This window comes from Artemia sp. Qi Xiang Cuo, chromosome 18, assembly GCF_049724085.1.
Source record: "Artemia sp. Qi Xiang Cuo chromosome 18, ASM4972408v1, whole genome shotgun sequence".
In the NCBI taxonomy this organism is placed as follows: domain Eukaryota; kingdom Metazoa; phylum Arthropoda; class Branchiopoda; order Anostraca; family Artemiidae; genus Artemia; species Artemia sp. Qi Xiang Cuo.
In genome coordinates, this window is record NC_142811.1 from 8,921,043 (window position 1) to 8,942,266 (window position 21,224).

General features: G+C 35.0%; 1 non-coding gene across 1 annotated transcript; it reads right to left on the bottom strand.

Moving 5' to 3' along the window:
- Positions 1–20,676: 20,676 nt before the first annotated feature.
- On the bottom strand, positions 20,677–20,868 carry LOC148941172 (U2 spliceosomal RNA). The gene has a single exon (XR_016143312.1). It is a non-coding gene; the product is annotated as a U2 spliceosomal RNA (small nuclear RNA).
- Between the last annotated feature and the right edge of the window lie 356 nt (positions 20,869–21,224).

Below are 21,224 nucleotides of genomic sequence, written 5' to 3' on the forward strand. Positions count from 1 at the left end.
TGAGAAAAGTATGCCTTTTCAACTTTACTTTCCTAAAAGACGACGGGCATTCAGAGAATATTGAGTAGGTTGTTTAACTAATTCAAGACACGTCATATGTATACGGATTGTCAAAAGGGCGTAACTCAGGAATGACTGAATATATTAATTTTGACCTTTCAGAAAACGATAAGGGAGATAATCAAAAAGGCAACGTTTCCATACTACCACAACTACTACTACTACTACCACCACTGCTACTGTTACCACTATTTCTACCACAATACTCCAATTACAACATTGAGGGGAAATTTGAATTAAGTCAAAAGATGCTATTTACATGTACATCATCAAAAGAGCATATATCAAAAATAAATTCAGGCATTAAGTTGGAACTTTCAGAGAACACTTAAAGGGGAAGATCATCTGACCGAAAGGTAATTTGTGCACGTAAAGAAAGAAATACGATCAAGAATGGGGTTTTTAAAGGCCAAACAAAAATACAGAAGAAACACACAAAGCGAATATTTCGAGAGAAGAACCGTCTCTCTTCTTCAGGGTGAACAAAATAATATAAACAAGGAAATTGCCGAAGAAGAACCAAAAAACCAACGTGGTTAAGTGACAAAATTATAAGAATTAAAATCAAATGCCTAACAACCATAAAGTGAGTCATTTGCCAATATCACGATTTGCACAAAATCCAAAAATTTTGATCTGATATCAGCGGATACTAAGGAACAACACGCTATTAATAATACTACTATCACTGCGACATTTACTAATACTACTGCTTCTATTTCAACTACTTGTAAGGCTAAGAGTATTGAGATGAAAATTTCAAGAAGTATATATTAACAAACAGGCTATCAAAAGAACATATCAGCAATGTCATAGCAATGGCTAATTTCATTAAGTTTAAACTTCAAGCATTTGATAAGAGGGATGTTCAACTGAACAAAAGGCAATATGTTAATACGGCTTCTGCTACTAGGAATACTGCTATTATAATTAATCCTACTACTAGTAATACCAATATTGCTATTATGACTGCTATCACAACTATTAATAATGGTACGAAAGTAAAATTTTCAAGTAATTTTGAAAGTGGAAGATGAACTGAAAGACAACACGCCATCCATATGCAGGTTGTGAAAAGGGTGTAACAGCAGTATCTTAGGACAAATTTGTGGTGTGAAGTTGAAATCAACAGGACTTTTTCTGGGGGATGTTCAACTAACCAAAAGGAAATATTTGCATCTTAATGCTCCTGCTTCTACAAACTCTACCACTACTGCTACTATCATTATTACTTCTACTATTACTACTGCCACTAAAACCAAGGCTACTACTATTTATTCTAAGGGTATTAAGGCAAAATATTTTGAGGTTATTGAAACTGTATGGAAATAAATTGAAACATGCTAGGCCAAAACAGGTTGTGAAAAGGATGTATAAAAAATGTATCAGGAACGATTTGTAGTATTGCGTTGAAACTTTCAGTGCGTGTTGAAGGGGATCTTGAAGTGACCAAAAGATGATACGCAAATACTGCTACTACAAATATTACTACTAAACAAGCTATGAGTACTAAGGTGAAACTTTTAAGGAATTAATTAAAAAAAAAAACTTTCCGAAAAATAAGTTTTCAAAGAAAAGTAAAGGCCATTTTCAACTTAAGGTCAGCAGATACAAATACCTGTTAAAATTCAAACTCAAAACGATCGGAAATTACTATTAAAGAATAAAGGAAACCCAAAACAAACAGAAATTAAATTAACAATCATAGCAAAAAACATACAACAAGGAATAATACAAATGAATAGATAGATCTTAAAGCGAGTAATGCTTAGATTGAAAATGAAAATTAAGCTTAAAATGAAAAACAATATTTTCTTATTGAAGTATAAATGAAACTTAAAACAAACAGTAATTAAATAAACAATCAATGCAAACAAACATACAATAGATATTAATGTAATTGAATAAATAAATCTTAAAATGAGTGAAACTTTAATTGAATACGCAAATCAAGCTTGAAACAGAAAAAATCACTACAAACAAGAGTTTGGGTATCCCCTCCTTCTTTCACTGTAAAAGTTTAAAACCTACTGCGTCATTGGCGCTTTACTAAAAACTCGCATAATTTTTTCTTTAGTTCCATATTAGTAATATGATCTAAGTTAAACTTGTTTAAAAATTGTGGTTTATTTAGGGGGTATTTGTCATTTGAAGTATTAATGCTGTTAACAAGGTTTATTTTGGAATTGTTCCACTTCTCTAAATCAAGTTCCGAGATAACTTGAATTTGCACTAGGCATGTTCCTTTTTTTATCATAATTGTATCATTTTCATGGGTATTAGTTACCCAAATATAGCCTTCCCCTTTTTCATAGGATATAATCAGTTCTTCGCATAACAGATTCTCAGGAATTCAATCCGACGGAGACGCAAACCATATTTCAGATTTGTTATTTATCGGTTCGATCATTTGGGAAATTTGAATTCTTTGCATTGTTTTGGGAGGGACTTTCGTTTTTCGTACTGTAAACCCATAACAGTTTTCCTCAAGTTCATTTTCTATTACATTCAAACTGGCGTTTTTTTGCGTCATATCTACCGTACGTAATGTTGGTTGGGCATGAGCCGCGTTGGGGCTTATTACTTTTTTCCGTAATTCCGATATTTTCGTAATTTTATTAGACCTATGTTGTTGCATATCGCCTATTTTTGCTTTTATAGAATCAATCTGCTTGTCTTTCGAATTTACCCCTTTACTCTCGTAGGAGGGCAAATTTCTGGAAACACAATATCCTCCACAAGACAAGAAATGAGGTACAAAAGATTCTATTCTATTTACTGTGTCATCTACTTCCTCCACTCGTTGGGGAGAAGAATTTGCAGGGTATATGAGCCTTTCAATTGCTACGTCTAATAGCACTTTATTTGACTTAAAAATATTGGCACCGATTGTGGCTTCGCATGGAAAATTTTCGCTTATTATAAAGTAGGTCTGAAAAATTGTATTATCTTTTTCACATCTAGGCGAACTTAACCTTTTGCATCCAATTTATGCCCTGTTACACTAGTTAAATTGGGAATATTAAAGTTCTTCCGTCGCCTTATATACGAGGGTAATTTATTGAATACACTTGAGTTTATTATGTTAACTCTCGCGCCGGAATTAAACAGTACTCTAAAATAAACATCTTTTGAATAAATAAAAAGATTTTGGCTCCCTTTTTGGTCCTTTCTACTCTTCTAGGGGGCCTTATACGTTTCCCTCTGGGTTAATTTCGTATGTTGATGTTTGCAATAGAGATTCCGTATGAATCTCTCTGGCTAACTGATTGACATTTGTCGGTCGAGTTTTCCATGTATTATTACGCGGGTTGGGATTTCTTGTGGCAGCGGCTCGCGGTATTTGTTCATTTCGTGCCGTCGGAAAATTTGCCGAGGGTAAAAAATTTCCGCTATTGTTGCCCGTATTACTATTAAATCTATTTGGATATGCTGTCCTTGCACCGTACTGGTATATGTTTTGTCGAGTATTTGAGTTTAGGAACCGATAGTTATTTTGTCTGTTGGGGGAAGGGTTTGTATATACCAAGCTATGTTGGTAGGCGTTGTGGGGTAATGGTAGCCGTAAACGATTACCCCTTTAACTTCCTGACCCATTGGCATTTAAGTTTGTTCTCCTGACCAAACGGTTGTCATAATTTGGTGCTGTTGAGCTGTAATTGTTTGTAGAACGGCACTCCATTGCAAATGTCTGGGACGGTTACACGTATAGCATCTTATTACTGATGAATCGTTTTCATAGTTAGTTGTTTTAGTAGGCTGAAAGCGAACAGTTCTTTGCCTAGCGGGTTCTTGTGATCTACTTTTATTTGGTACTGGGGAATTATCCCTTGAAAAGAACGCAGGGGAAACCTCACGTGACGGTCTTGTGGTTGAGTTGTCTACGCTATTAATTGATTATTTTTTATGTTGTAGTACTATCGCATCGATCTCTACCGCTCTTTCTATTTCTTTTACGGCTTGGTTTAGCGATTCAATATTTTTAGATATTAATAAGCGATACAGTTTATGGTTAAAGCCTTGCTTGAAGGTATGTAGAATTGCTTTCTCATATAGTTCCCTGGACCCTTTTCCAAATTTTTCTTCAGCTTAAACCCTTACACTGTGTAGGTATTCACTCACATTCTGTGTTTGACTGTCCCGTGTTTTAATTTATTTGTTGAACTTGTTTCTATAAATCTGTCTCGGAACGCTGTTAGTAATTTGTCATCCAAATTTATTGGAAGATTGTTATCTTCCCCTACAGTATTTTCAATTTGCTTTGGGAAGGTTACAGCTTGCCCTCTTAATCTTAGAAGGAGCATGCTTATTAATGTTTTTAGCTCTGTTTTAGTTATCTCTACAAATTGGGCCAATTGGATATTGAATTCGTCTTTATCTGATAATCCGTCATATTGAGGAATAGATTTCGTTATTCCGACATTTTTAGCGATAAATTTTTGCGCAATTAATAGTTCGCTTAGTTCTTCTGACATATTGGCAGGTTTTTTAAATAATTAATTTGTTCTGTAACGTTATAAAATTACACAAAAACAACCAATTGACTCTTTTTACTTAGCCTACTAAGGGGAAAACTACTAATTATCTCCTATGTGAGATATTTTTAAGAGGGTGTCCTTATTATTAGCTTAATGGTTCTAGGTTTAGACATATGACACTTTTCTTATAGGTCCATACCTCTCAGTAGATAAAAATTTTCTTTTCGTAGTATAACTAGTTCTCGTGTTTACCTCCGAGTTAACAGGTGCCGCACCAAATATAATGAGGGGGGGGGGTTATTTGTTAAATTAAGTTAATCTTCGCGCCAATTATAATAGGGGATTATAATGGGGGGATCTTAATAGATTATGCTAATGGGGGAAAAAGGATTGACTCTTGAAGTTACTGTTAAAGAACTCCTAACATAGAAGCGTCGCCATATTGTCCAGAGTCAACTCCTTACAAAGTTCCTTTTATAATACATGAAGATTAGATTCTTTATGGGAGCAATTCTACAGACACATTGATCTAGTTACCTACTACAAATCGAGATACTGACATATATGAAAAAAAAAACATAAATAAGAATGTAATAGGTTTATTGTGACTTACATTGGTATATACAGCAGTGTACAAGTTTAAAACTTCAAAAATCTTCTTAAATGTCCTGATTCAATCGTAGCGACAGAATAGGATTGAATCGAATGCCCATCAATACTTATTTCGCTAAGATATATCACTCGTTTAGTTTCTGAGCAATAAAAACTAATTCACCATTGGACAAACTCCTTTTGAGATACCCCAAACGTTCTTATTGTGCTAACAAAATATTATCATTATGATGTCCGACAGTCCAATAGTTTTATAGCAAATTTCGATCATAAACTTTCACATTCCTAAAGGTACTCAATACTTTGTTTAAAACAATGTTCGACAATCTGTCAAGTAGATTTCGCAAATATTCAAATCCCTCTCATTTTCGCTATCAATAGAACGTGATTCCTTTGTATTGAAAGTCAACCCGTATTTTTTCCGCTGTTGAAATCTGTCAAGAATATTTGGGAATGCTCAAGTCTCTTTTGTTCACAGAAACAAAGAATGTGAAGCTTTACAAAGTACGAATTTGTTTTTGCTTAAAACTCATTAGACTGGGATGCGAATTTAATCGTCTCTTTTATTTGGTGTTTTTAAAGGGGTTTTCTGCTTGAGATAAATTGTAGGTTATTTTTTCATTAGGAATTAGACAGAAGTTTGAAATGGGATTCTAACTTAATGAAAAAGAGTTTAACTTATCTCGAAGGTATTTTTTGAAGGAAATAAGTTTCTGATATTTAAAGAGAAGATTTAAGCTATTTCGTTTTCTACTCACGGTACATGATTTGGTCATGCCTGATATTCAGGGTTGCAACCGTCAATGATTTATGTTTTAAAACTCCTGAATATACTGAGGCAAAATATGATGAAAATACTATTAAATAGACTCGGTTATCATTGGATGGTGAATTCATTAAGCTAAAAAATAGCCTATCATAGGTAGCTCAATAACCCTGACAAAGTAAAGAGCGATGTAGGTACAATCTATTATTTTTGGTTTTTCGGATTTTGTTTTTATTTTTAGAACAGGGCACTCCGCATAGAAGGAGTTGTTGTAAAAACTTTAAAAGGAACTTATTCGATTTGAAATTGAAAGGGCTACTGCATTTTTAATAGTAAAAAAAGGTTAGAGGGCTACCAGCCCCCTCCACGCCCATCATTTTCCAAACCACATCAAATCCAAATTCTCAGATAGCCATTTGAATCAGCGTACTTAAAAAGGCCGGGAAATTATTTCTTTGAGGAGGACAAACCCCAAAACCCCTCAAGGCAAGGGTTGTAAGCTATGTGCTTACATTTCTAAGGTTTATAAGTTTTTTTTAGATAGAGCGATCGTATAAACCTCGAAGGGGGTTTCTTGAATTGGTAATCAGATTATCTAGTGCTATTTTTAAGAGTCAAAGCGATCAAAGGACAGCTAATCCCCCCCGCCCACTCACACACATGTCGTTTTATCCTGAAATGTATCTTATAGAAATTTTGAGATGGTAATTTTTTTAAATAGTCTAAAGTTAAAATAACAAGGTCTTTGGTCTTGACACAGCCCCCAAGCGTTATGATCAAATGAGGAAGCTCATTTGACTGTAAATGTATGGTTCTAGCTCTCTTTTAAGAGTGAAAAATGTTGTAGGGTAATTAGGCTCCCCCTCTTTAACATCTTCTTTTCCCCAAACATATCCGATTGAAATTCTGAGAAAGCCATTTTGTTCAAAATTGTCCAAAGAGCATATAACAATGTCTTCAGATTGGACACAATTCAGATTGGCATATAAGGTTTTTGGAACGGGTGGTCGTATAAACTTCAGATCAGAAGGGGCTTATTTGATTGGAAGCTGAAAGTTCTAGTGCCCTTTTTAAGAGTCAAAAGTGAATAGAGGGCAAGTTTTCCCTCCCCCCCCCCCAAATCTACAATTCTTCAAAACACATCAGATCAAATTTTAAGAGAATTATTTTGTTCAGCATTGTTGAAAGATCCAGTTAATGTCTTTGGGGATGTCAACCTCCTCACAGTCCTCTGGTCAGTTCTTACATTGTTGACATATAGTATATGTTATTGAGAAAAGTATGCCTTAAATACTTTATAAGACCATACTGGCTATACATGACGTATGAAGCTAAGAGAGTAAAGGCAATAATAAATGATAAATAAAACCAAAAAAGGGTGAGAAAACGAGGATTTGTCAGCCAGTGGTAAAATATGAAGACGAAAAACCAGCAAATATTTCGACAAGGACCTCCGTCAAGTCGTCCTCAGTGAAAAAAAAAGATTCTTGTTGGTTTTTATTTAATTTTTTTAGCACTGAGGACGACTTGGCGGAGGTCCTTGTCAAAATATTTACTCGTTTTCATCTTCATATTTAGCCACTGGCTGACAAAATCCTCGTTTCTCACCCTTTTTTGGTTTTATTTATCATTTATTATTTCCTTTCCTCTCTTAGCTTCATAAAGTATGCCTTTTGAACTTTACTTTCCAAAAAGACTAAGGACATTCAGAGAAGTCTTTCAAAGAATATTGAGTAGGGTGTTTAACTAATTAAAACACATTATGTGTATACGGATCGTCAAAAGGGCGTAACTCAAGAATGACTTGAGTATATTAATTTGTGCCTTTCAGAAAACGATAAGGGAGATAATCAAAAATGCAACATTTGCATGACAAATGTTTTCTTTTGTGCTTAATATTGAAAATAAACATTAAAATTATAGTAAAATTTTGAACTTGAAATTATAGAAAATTTTTAATATAATTATACATAGAATATTCAGTTTAATTTATTAGCTTTTTTTAAAGTTGTTCAAGACGAATATAGTGTCACTACAAACAAGAGTTTGGGTACTGCCTCCTTCCTTAACTGTAAATAAAAACCAAAAACCTACTGCGTCATTGGCGCTTCACTGAAAATGAATTACATTACAAATATTCTCTTTTCCAGTTCTCACTGCATTAAAAATGAAAATACAATTACAGTGAGAAACAATTTGGGAATGACGGATCCTTCAACGATTAATATAATTATACATAGAATGTTCAATTTGATGTTGTTTATACTTTCCAAGACTGTTAAAGACGCATATAGTTCTTATGGAATTTTAAAGATGTGTTTTCCACATCTGAAGATGATATTGGACTAATACCATTTTATGAACATTCAAATCAAACCACAGGGTTACTGGTCGCGAAACAACCATATCGTATCCCGTATAAGCATAAGAATTGTTTAGTAAATAAAATTCACGAATTAGAATAAAATAATCTTATACGCCCCAGTATAAGCCCGTATTTAGCACCTGTCATCCTAGTCCCAAAAACAATGGTGACTAAAGACTTGTAGTAGACTATAGAACACTTAATAAACAAGTAGTTAGTGATAAATTTCCCTTACCAAGAACAGATGAAATTCTTGGCTTTATGTCAAGTAAAAATAAAATTTTCACTTCCTTAAATCTTACTCACGGCTATCACCAAGTAAAGATTGCGGAAAAAGATGTCTATAAAACTGAGTTTTCCACAATTGAGTGCGGTTCCTATGAATACTTAGGGGAACCTCTTGGACTCAAAACAAGTTCAAGCGCGTTATGTAGACCCTTGTTACACCTTTAAGAGAATTTAAAAATATCATTCACTTCCAAGACGATGTGATACGCGTAGAAGAAAACGCAGAAGAACATTTAGCAAGATTAGCCAAAGCGTTGGAGAAATTCAGAAAGGGCAATTTAAAATACCGGCCAGAAAAAGTAAATTTATTTCAACCTGAAATCAAACTTTTAGGAGTAGTGGTGACTCAAGGTCAGATAGCCCCTGATCCTGACAAGAAAAAACGTGTCGAAAATATTAGACCTCCGTGAACGATAAAACGACTAAGAGGAATCTTAGACCTTTGTGGTTATTATAGAAAATATTTACGCAATTACGCCCAAATTGTGACAACCCTAACGGAATTAACTAAAAGGAATCCCCAAAATATGTCCTGGTCCCAGGAAGCTCAAATTTCCTTAGACCATCTCAAGAAGGCACTCACCTCCGAACGAATGTTTTCGCTACTGAATTTCGAAAACGGACAATTTGTGGTCATGACTGATGCCTCATCGAAGGGCATTGGTACAATTCTTTCTCAAATAATTCCAGTAGAAGATTCTGACCTTCTACAGGGACCCTCTGGTCAGAAAAAACAAGAAAGAGTTATATGTTACTCAAGCAGGACATTGCCGAAAGGGGAAAGTAATTATTCTGCCACAAACTTAGAACTAATATCTATAATCCACCATTTGGACAAGTTTAGACATTATTTACTTGGTCAAAAATTTAAGCTACGTTCGGATCATAAAAGTCTGCAATACTTGCGTATTTTCAAAAACCCCACTGGAATTCTAGCTAGATGGATAATGAAAATCCAAGATTTGGATTAGGAGTTCAAATATCTAAAAGGCAAACAAAATGAACCATGTGATTATTTGATTAGATTCCCAGAAAATGTCCTGTCGGATGCTGAAGAAATTAATGCAATTGATACTGAAAGTAAACACAAATACAAGAAGAATAAATCTAAGGACAGTATAGAAAAAAAGAAGAATAACGATTGTCCCTTATCCTTGCAAAATATAACAAGAAACCAAAATAAGGACGAAATGTGTCTAGCACTCATTAGCTATTTTGTGAATGATGATTATTACCCGATAAATGCAAAAAACTTAGAAGGGAAATAGATAAATTTTTATTTTAATCTTGATGAAGAAATTATATGCACAATTGTGACAGTTGAGGAAAATAGAAACCAAACTTCATTAATGCCCGTTTTACCCCAAAACTTGGTAAAACCTGCTTTCGAATTCTTTCATTTGGATACAGGCGGACACTTAAGACTAGCTAAAACCTTCCATAAATTAAAACAATATTTTTATGTCCCATTGGCGTTAACCAAACTCAATGACCTTATAAATAGATGTGAATCATGTAATTTGAGAATAAATCACCAAGCTTATCCTAACCCTGCAATGGGAAGAGTCCCAGTAGCAAGGTTCCCTTTCGATATTATCTCATTTGACTTGTATGGAACCAGCGGACACTTACCTGTTTCCCACAGAGGCCATACTTGTATTCTTTCAGTTATAGATCACTTTTCCAGGTTTACTTTTGCTAAAGCATTAAAAAATCAAGGCGCGTATGCTACAAGCAAAGCATTGGCAAAATTGTTTTTAAATTTGAAATACCTAACGCGGTAATAAGCGATAACGGAAGTAATTTTGTTTCCAAAGTAGCAAAAGATTTAATGAGTTTTCTTAATGTAGAGAAATTAGTGACATCTCCTTTCATCCACAAGCCAATGGTAAATAGAAAATAAGCATAAAATATTTTAGAACGTCTTAAGCATTTACACAAAAGATAACAGAAACGATTGGGATCAATTCTCACCATATTTAACCAACATAATCAATACTGCTTATTCGGAGACAACTAAAGAAAGTTTTATTTTATTTATTATTTGGCCGTGTCTTCAGAATACCTTATGAAGATATTATTGAATCCCGACAATATTTTAATAACACAGAGGATTACAAATAATATTTCATAAATAGAATGAGCAAAACTTACAAGATAATTAGGCAGGAGTTGGAAAAACCTAAAATAAGTCAAGAACTAAGAAACTTACCAAAAGTCAGGATGGGAATAGATTTCAAGATAGGAGATTGTGTCTACCTAAAGAATGAAGCTAAAACGGAAGGCCAAAAACTTTTCAATAAATACTCTTGACCATATAGAATAATCAAAAAGTATGATAACGGTTTTACTTTTAAAATGACCAACCCCGATAATGGAAGAACCTATAAGGCACACGTTAGTCGAATAAAAAGAGCCAAATTTTCAGAAAGATGGCTATCGCAACCCACGTCTGCCAATTTGTCAGACGCGGAAGACAAACCACCTCAGTCAAAGTTGGCCTAATTAAAACCCTTTAATTTCAAACAAGATTATTTTGAAAATGATAGTGATGAGGAAAACTTTGAGGAATTCTTATGTATGAAAAACCTTGTTGTTCCCAATAGAAAGTCCCTAATTCCAGTGAGGATAAAAACACCAAAAAGTCCAAAAAGTTCATCCTCGGAGAGTTTAGGAGAATTAGATTATACGCTATCCCCAAAAACCCAATTCTTTCATGATAGAATTTCTACCCCTTGTCCCCCCAAAAGATTTCCAGATGACATGGTCTCACCAGCAACCCGAATAGAGACACACTTATCATTATAAGAGGAATTAAATAGAGCTTTAGAAACACCGAGAAACATCGTCGGAAACCCTGGTGCAAAAAATGCCTCATCCCCCTGAAGGCATGGCATTTAAACAATAGAGGAACCCTACGGAAACATTTGATTCCTTTCAAAGCTCTCAAGGATCTTTCAATTCTCCCGATTCCAGAGTGCAAAAAGAGGAATTAGAGAATGAACCTTCTACTTTCGGAGGAAAACAAATATATGTGCAATATATACAAAATAAATTCTCGTGCTGAAATCACATTGCATATGATTAATTCACCTAATATGTTTAGATATAAAACTCTACCTGTGTCACTCCTGTACGATGTATCCAGCCCAACTGGAAGCAAGCAGAGTGTTGCCTGACGGCTTGGGGTTTGGTGGAGAATAATATAAAAATTTACCAGGACACACCTCCAGCCAGTAGACTGACTCCAAAACTCCCCGAGCCCACGAATACAATAAATAATCCTACGTACGCCCAATCTACTGTCTGTGAACATTTCAAGTAAGTTTAAAAGTAAAAAATTGAAGAAGTACCAACAATTGTGGATACTTATGGTTAACAATTGGGGCCGGTAGTATGTTTCTGGTCTATCAGCCCCAAGGGTCGAACTGGGAGTTTTCTTGCGACTGATAATGTTTCATACAGTATTTCCCAAGGCAGTATTATCAATTATATAGCAATATAAGTGAATTCAAAACACTAGTGGCTAACATGAAAGGCCTGCCGTGGGAAGCTCGTGGTTAGCTCATAATAACAAGTGGTGTTTAGAGTCCTATTTGGTACATTCCGCCAATCGGGTAGCTCACTTACGAAAAACAACTATACCTCTACAAGAGTGAATACAAGAGCCTTTCGTCCAAAACACTTCGGCTGCAGAAACACGGTACTTAATCAAAATAACAACCAAAAATAAACCTTGTATGTCGACATTAAACATACGGACCCTATATCGTGGGAAGTTTGTATTCCGGCTCGCAGACGAACGGCGTTTGATTCAGTTCATAGGAGAGAAGGTTCCTAAACTCATCTATGTAAACCAACATATATTTATACGAAAATGACCCATGAAGCCCATTTCCTCACTTCCTTGTCATGTTATGTTGTCGAAATTAAATAGATGGACCCTAAATCGTGGGAAGTTTGGGGTGTAGCTCGACACCAAGTAACGTTTGGTTCTGTTGTGGGTCATATTCTGCCTCAAATTCCATTATCAAAACCAACCCATATGTTTACAAAAAATGATACTACTAAAATAAATGCTGCTAGTTTAAAAATGCGTAAATATAAACTAATCATTTTCAGATCATGACAACAGAATCGAGGCCTGTTCGAAAGGCGATTATTGATACAGAATTTATTACAATAATTAACGCAAAGGAAAATATTATACACTCGGTAGCTATGTTGGTGGTCGACGAAGAAGAACGGGAGATATATGCGAAAAACTGGGAACTAACTTACAATCTCAAAGGGTATGCACCCCACACTTATAAATATGGCTTAGCACTCACAAATTCCTCTAAATATCGTCCGGCTTGAGGGGAGGTTAAAAGAAAATATAGAAAAAGAAGTTCGATACAACTTGGTTGTTTACAACTGACTTTAAGGCGTCTACAGAAGAATCTAAATATCAAATACTTTAATTCTAAAGGGCCAACTCAAACAGATCTTTTATTACTTGACAAATGCCGTTCTCCCAAAGTTTGCTATAACCTAGAGAAAAATCCACGATGCGTCAAATACGAGGGTGTACATCACCCTTTGATGGAAACTCAATATTATAAATAATTTTGATTCGACCCTGAATCTGAAGAATAAAAACACCTAGGGAGTAAATTATTTCTAAAACGTAAGAAAACACACTACAGAAAAAGAGATGCCTACAAGGGCAAGAACAAGAAAATTAATATAACTAACAGGAAATTCTAAATCCTAACCTAAAACGTTAAAACCCAAACCAAAACCCTGAAAATTCTATTTCCCTCAGAAATCTCGATAATAACCAATTAACTTAAATTCTGAAGAAATATACCATTCGTTAAAATTAAAATCACGCATTTACAGATACGCCGACCTCTGACGACCTCTTGCGTATCGTCCCAGCGAAAAATCGGAAAGAGGTAACCTACATGGAACGTTACTCACTCCACTTTGTAGAATATTAACTCATTAACCAAAAAAACATGATAAACTTCATCAGTTGTCCGAAATTAAATAATCCAGATTCAACATCCGAGACATGGCGTTTTAGGTCCACACAATGCTTCGTTACGCATAAAAAAATTCACAGTATGAATAATGTAAATCAATCATTGAGTGAATATGTCTTAGTAAAGGTAGTGGAAGAACTGAACTTTACAACATTACACTTCCTACTAAAATCACCTAGAAGTTCCCTAGAAGATAGAGTAATCTTAAGAGTAATAGCAAGATAATATATTATAACTTTAGTACACGGGCAATGTTGAAAACAGTCGAACGCACTAGAATAGCTGCCAACATGGCGCTCAGAATTCTCTTACAAAAGATTCCAATGTCCAAGTATCCCTTAATTTCTGAAATCATCGCAGAAAATCTTTGGCAATTTAAGGATGACAATGGTAGTACTAACATTTGGCCACTTCGATTCCTAGCCATATTAATAGATCAAGGGTAAAATCTACTAAACGGGAAAAATCTTCTTGAAAATTGTACAACACTTGCTGGAACCTTAATGGCGTAAACCCAGAAACAACATCCAGTACTTTCGAAATTACCGCAATACAAATAAAACAGAAAGTTTTCACACAAAATAATCTGTATGTAGTATTTACTAATAATTTTAAAATAATGAACTTCCGAAACTCTAGTAATACTAAAACCCCAGTTACTTTCCAAAGAGGGGTTTATCATATACCATGTGAGAGTGACAACTATTATGATGGTAGAACCCATCAAAAGTTAGAAAAACACCTACAACAACACAAAGAAGATATAACTAAAGCTTTAAATTCTAATAGCACTAATATTTCTTTTGATTCTGCTTTAAGCAGCTATATGATTGAAAACCCAAACCATATCATTAGAAACCCAAGCCATAAAATGCTTTTCGAAGAAACTACCCTTATTAGCAATGAGATAGGCATAAAACAGGTTGTTCGAGAAGCAATTGAAATTATACTCAACCTTAATTATAATATTTATTTAAATAGGGATTTAGGGGAGTAGCCTACTCACTAAATGCAATACACACAAATTTAATTCAAAACGACCTAACGAATTATTTTGCAAAACGAGTTGACAATACCACTAAGCCTGCTGGTAGGAGGGAGCCTTGCTACACGACTAGTGAAAGATCATTGACCTCCAATGAGCTAGAACACAACTAGTACAAGATAACAGCCAATCAGAGGGCTACAATCCGTGGACGAACAAGATCACATGCCTCTTTCTAGGCCAATAAAGGAGTCAGAAATGCTAACGGGAGTGGCGCAACATGCTCAGTGAATACAACCAGGACATGATCATTGACCTCCAATGAATTTACCCTGACTAGAATCCGTGGACGAACAAGATTACGTGCCTCTTTCTAGGCCAATCAGGGAGTCAGAAATACTAACGGAAGTGGCGCAACATGCTCAGTGAATACAGGATGAACAAGATGACAGCTGTCAATCACCTGTTAGAAATAATGGGATAACAAGGTGACATCATCAGATACGGAAAAGATGACAGCTGTCAATCACCGGTTAGAAATATTGGGATAACAAGGTGACATAATCAGATAAGGAAATTTAAACATTGGAACTTTCTTATCAGAGACTTGGATTTTTTCATAATTTTTTTAATGAAATTTCCGTATTGTGTATCCAAAAGGTGAAGTCAAGAAAGAGTTTGTTACTTACATACAATTTTTTCATAATTTCATGCATGATATTTCTGTATTGTGTATCCAAGTGGGGAATTCAAGAAAGAGTTTGTTACTTACTTACAATTTTTCATAATTTCTTGAATGAAATATCTGTATTGTGTATCCAAGAGGTGAATTCAACAAGGATTTTGTTACTTACTTACAATTTTTTTATAATTTCCTGAATGAAATTTTTATATTGTGTGTCCAAGAGGCAAATTCAAGAAAGAGTATGTTACTTATTTACAATTTTGTCATAGTTTCTTGAATGAAATTTCTGTATTGTGTATCCGGGAGGCGAATTCGAGAAATGAATTGTTACTTACTTACAATTTTTTTATAATTTCTTGAATGAGAATTCCTTATTGTGTATCCAAGAGGTTAAATCAATAAAGAGTTTGTTACTCACTTACAATTTGATCATAATTTCTTGAATGAAATTTCCGTATTGTGTATCCAAGAGACGAATTCAAGAAATAGTTTGTTACTTACTTACAATTTTTTACAATTTCTTGAAGGAGATTTCTGAATTGTGTATTCAAGAGATAAATTCAAGAAAGAGTTTGTTACTTACATACAATTTTCTCTAAGCCAGTGTGTCTGGGTGTCTGCTTGTTTCAGTGTCTGTCTTTGACGGTTTGCATGTCTGAATCTATATATTTGTATGTGTTCTTCACTCTATCTGTATGTTTATCTGTTAACCTAACTCAATTTCTAATAAAACCTCTATGAACCTGCTAGCATACCCAAGATATAATGGGAATATAACAAAGTAATATATAACATATATTTAATGGAATAATGACATGTAGAATATCAATATAAATATTTGGTAGATACATTATTATAAATTATTAATATCAATGAACAACTTTGGACATTTTGAATCTGTTCCATAAAATAGTTCACCATGTTCTCTCTTGCTACTGTAGCTATTGTCTTCTCTTAGTTCGTAATCAGTAGAACAATCATTATTCCATTTAGAGCCACACACAATTTTTACTGGTGTGTCATCGACAGGCTCAATATGCGTTTCGTCTTTGGTATTATTTGGTTTATTGACTGTTTGATCAAAGATGTCAGTGACGTTTGGTGGTACTTTGTTTTTCATTGATTTATCTTTATATTCCTTACTGATAAAAGTCCAAAATAGCGAACAATACATCCCAAATCATGACTTTCATGCAACATTCATCTTCGAAACGTTAAGAAACCTAGCAAAACCCAACCTTATTTAAAAAAATAGGCTAAAATGTACCCAATTATTAAAAGAAATCAAATAATAATTAATAAAATCAGATGTATTTTAAACATAGTTTTTCTTATTTCTGAAAATTAAAACCCAACTTTATTAGAAAATCAAATATTATCAATAAAACAAGACATACACCTATGAAATGTTAAGAAATCTAGCCCAGAAAAGTCCAAAATAGCAAACTAGACATCCCAAGTCATGAGTTTCATGCAACACACATTTATTAAAGGTCAAGAAACCTAGCTAAGAACATGTTATTAATAAATCAGATGCATTTTAAACTGAGATGTTCATATTTCTGAATACTAAAACCCAACTTTATTTGAAAAATATGCAATAATGTACCCAATTATTAAAAGAAATCAAATATTATTAATAAAATCAGATAAGTTTTAAACATAGATGTTCTTATTTCTGAAAATTAAAACCCAACTTGATTAGAAAATCAAATATTATTAATAAAACTAGACATACACCTACGAAAGGTTATGAAATCTAGCTAAAAAAAGTCCAAAATAGCAAACTAAACATCCCAAATCATGAGTTTCGTGCAACACACATCTATGAAAGGTTGAGAAACCTAGCTAAGAAAATGTTATCAATAAAATCAGATTTATTTTAAACTGGGAATGTTCATATTTCTGAAAACTAAAACCCAACTTTATTAAAAAATATGCGAAAATGTACCCAATTATTAAAAGTAATAGATTTAATGTCCATGATAAAAGCCTTGACGAGATTTAATGTCCTTGTTAAAAGTCTGGACGAGATTTTCTGAATGAAAAGGAAATCATTGAAGAAGAGAATAGGAGTTCGTGCTTTTTATAATTATATTTGTACTATAACTAAGAAGGTCATATCGGTTTTAGTTTAGTCATGGAGTTTGGTAGAGGGTGATCCACTCCAGGAATCCTTTAATTGATTAAATATTTATTTCCAATATTTAGTTGAAGCTCCGATTCTCTTGCTTTTCAATGAAATGCCTAATTAGCCCTAATAATAATAGCTAATGTAAGCTCTAAATTCTAATTTTGTAAGCTCCAAAGTCTGTTATTTGTAATTCAAACCGTTAATAAGTGACGAGAACCTATTCATATGCCCATTGCTTGTGTTTCGGATTCACATGCTAATCCATAAATGTATATTGGATTGATTGGAAGGTAACCAGCCCTGCCCCCACGCTCATCGCTTTCCCACGTACATGCAAAATTTTTAAATAGCTATTTTGTTCAGCGTACTTGAAAGGTCCAGAAATTATGTCTTTGAGGATGACAGCCCTCCCCCCAAAAAAACCCTCAGGTCAAGGTTTGTGAGTGATGTCACGAGGGAATATAATGTTTTATGAAAAGGATCATCGTATAAACTTCCGGGGGGGGGGGGAAACACAATTGAAATTGGAAGTTTTAGCGCCCTTTTAAAGAGTCAAAGTGATCAGAGGGCAGCCCCCCCACATGTCGTATTTTCCCCAAATGCATCCGAAAAATTTTGAGATAGCCATTTGTTCAAAAATAGTCCAAAGATCACATAAAAAGACTTTTGAGTTTGATCCTGCCCCCAAGAGTCTTGGGGTAAGGGTAGTAAGTTGTGCCCCAGGGGCATATAAGGTTTTTGTTAAAGGGGTGGTCGTGTGAACTTTAGAGGAAGCTCATTTGATGTAAAATCTATAGTTCTAGCTCCCTTTCGAGAGTCTAACGTGATGGAGGAAAACTAGCCTCCCCCCTCCCTGACATACTTTATTCCCTGAAACGCATTCGATCAAAATTGTGAGATAGCCATGTTGTTACTAATAGTCCAAAGAGCATATAACAATGTCATCAGGGTGGACAAACCCTCACCCCGCACCCGGAACCAAGGGGCAAGGGTTGTAAGCTATGCCCCAAGGTACATAAGGTTCTCATGGAACCGACGGTAGCATAAGCTTTGAATCGGATGGGGCCCATTTGGCTGGAAGTTGGAAGTTTTAGTGTTTTCTTAATAGTCAAAAGTGAATGGAGGGTAAGCAGCCCCTCCTCCCCCAAGCCCATCATTCCCCAAAACAGATCAGAAAAAAAATAATTTAGAGAGCCATTTTATTTAGAATTGTTGAAAGGCTTAGTAATTATATCTTTGGGGATGGCAACCTTCCCAGCTAGCAAAACTCCCCTGCATTGTTTCTAGACAAAATTCCCAGGTAGCTAAAATCCCTTACGATGCCTTTCTGGACATACCTCCCAGCTAGCAAAATCCCCTGCGTTGTTTCTAGACAAAATTCCCAGGTGGCTTAAATCCCCGGCGATGCTTTTCTATTAAAAGCCATAGAAAACTTTCATTATCATATACGCAAATCAGAACAATCTATTATAGAAACCCGGGGCTTCTAGCCTGAAACTCCAGAGGGTAGGGAAGGGAGGAGTGATATTAGATTGAATTTAAGACATATTAAGAGCTTTTATAGAAATACCCCTTTTTCATTAATATAAATTCATGGATATTTCACAATATCCTAGCAATGTTTTCCAGCTCCCACCTAGTAACATTCATTTTCAGAGGGAGTATCGATTATAAATGAAGATTTTAATGCGTTATTGCAGCTTTTAAATGATAAAGAGTAACATCCCTTATTTAAGGAAAGACCAAGGAAGAGGACTTCAGGGGAGGGGAAACCATCTGTGGGGGAAGAGATTCAAGTATACATTTAATGTTATCCAGCCTGCATTCACTAAGGTACCGACCTGCTCGGTGCTTGCCTCCGAGGAAGTGTCCAATCCCCCCGAGTGGTGTGTCCCTGCCCGACACACTCCCAGGACAAAATTTTTCAGCAAAAATATGAGGGAGGGGTTCATAATATACACAAAAAAACCGTGTATTATAGGAAATTGAGACTTATAGTCTGAAACCCAGGAGGATAATAAGGAGGGGAGAGATATCAGATGCAAATTTAAGACGTATTAAGAGGTTTTAAGGAAATGCCCCTTTTTCATTAAGATAAATTTCACAAAATCCTAACACTGTTTTCTAGCTCTCACCTAGTAGAATTTATTTTCAGAGGATGTATTGATAATAGATGTAGGTTTTTAGGCGTTATTGCGGCTTTAAAATGATAAAGAGTAACAAGCCTTATTTAAGGAAAGACGGAGGAAGAGGACACCAGGGGAGGGGGAACTGTCTGTTGGGGAAGATATTCAAGTGTACATTCATTGTTATCCAGCCTTCATCCACCAAGGTACCGACCTACGTACGGCTAGCCTCCGGGGAAGTGTCCGATTCCCCCGAGGGGTTTCTCCCAGCCCGACACACCCCCAAGGCAAAATTTTTCATCAAAAAGATGAGGGAGGGGATCATAATATACAAGGAAAGAACCGTGTATTATAGAAAACCAAGACTTCTAGCCTGAAACCACGGAGGATAAGAAGGAGGGGAGTGACATTACATGCAAATGTAAGACAAATGAAGAGCTTTCAAGGAAATACCCTTTTTCATTAAGATAAATTCACGGATATTTCACAATATCCCAACAATATTTTCCAGCTCCCTCCTAGTAGCCTTCATTTTCAGAGAGTGCATTGGAAATAGATGTAAGTTTTTAGGCGTTATTGTGGCTTTAAAAGGATAAAAAATAACATGCCTAATTTAAGGAAAGACAAAGGGACATCTTGATCCTTTGAATGCAAGTTTACCTATTTGAGAAAATAAAATCAGGGGTTTCTCACTCTGCTCTCAATATGACTCAAAAGTCGAAACTTTTATTTCTGAGAACCCAGTGGCCGTTCTTCTCTTTAAGAACAAAAGGGGGCCTTAGTCATTATTACTACTACTAACAACTCACCACAAAACCATGCCCTCTGAGGCCAAAAACAATCACTTCAGCAATTCTGTTCGAATCTTGGTTTAATTTAAATTTCAGCATTTAATAATTGCATACTATTTTGAAAAGAGATGCACAGGGACGTCAATCCATGTTGGGCATTTTAATTTAATTATGGAGAGTGTTCATTTGCTTCTTCACAATTAATTATTCTATATTATTAACCGTTTTTCGGATCAAAAAAAATATATATTCAATATATTCAACGGCTATGAAACGACGAAAATGGTTTCTACAATGTATAAGGAAGCGCACAAGACGTCAGTGTTTAAGGTTCATGAGCTATGATTTCCCCTCGAGATGGGTGCACTGATCCCGGAGGTACTGCAATACCGAGTCAACGCGTCAAGGGACCGGAGCAAGCCCCGAGAACCCTCCGGTTTCCAAAAATCAGTTTAATATTCAGGGCCTCATGTAGGGACCGTATCAGATATTAAGCTGATAAGAACAGATACTACAGTTTGATCTTAGCCAAAAGGCCAAGAAGCGATAATTAAACAAGGATTGTCAAAGACTATAACAGAATACGAGTAAGAAACTTTGTCACAAATTTAATTTCGGTTGCAATACTCTAATAACATTCAATGAACTTATCACTTTGTCTTTAGATTTTTATAAACAGTATAAAACATTTCCCATAATATCAAAGTTTATCTCAAAATTTTTATGGTAAACGGAAAATTTTCCAATCAAGACTTCGACAAAATTGCCATTCAAAAAGCCGAAGTCAGACAAAGATTTAGGCTATTAAAAGAACAAAACTGACCTGTTTATCTGGATCCTTGAATTATGCAGGCTTATTTTAGGTTTGACATGATATTTTGCAGAAACTAAATTTAAGCTGAGG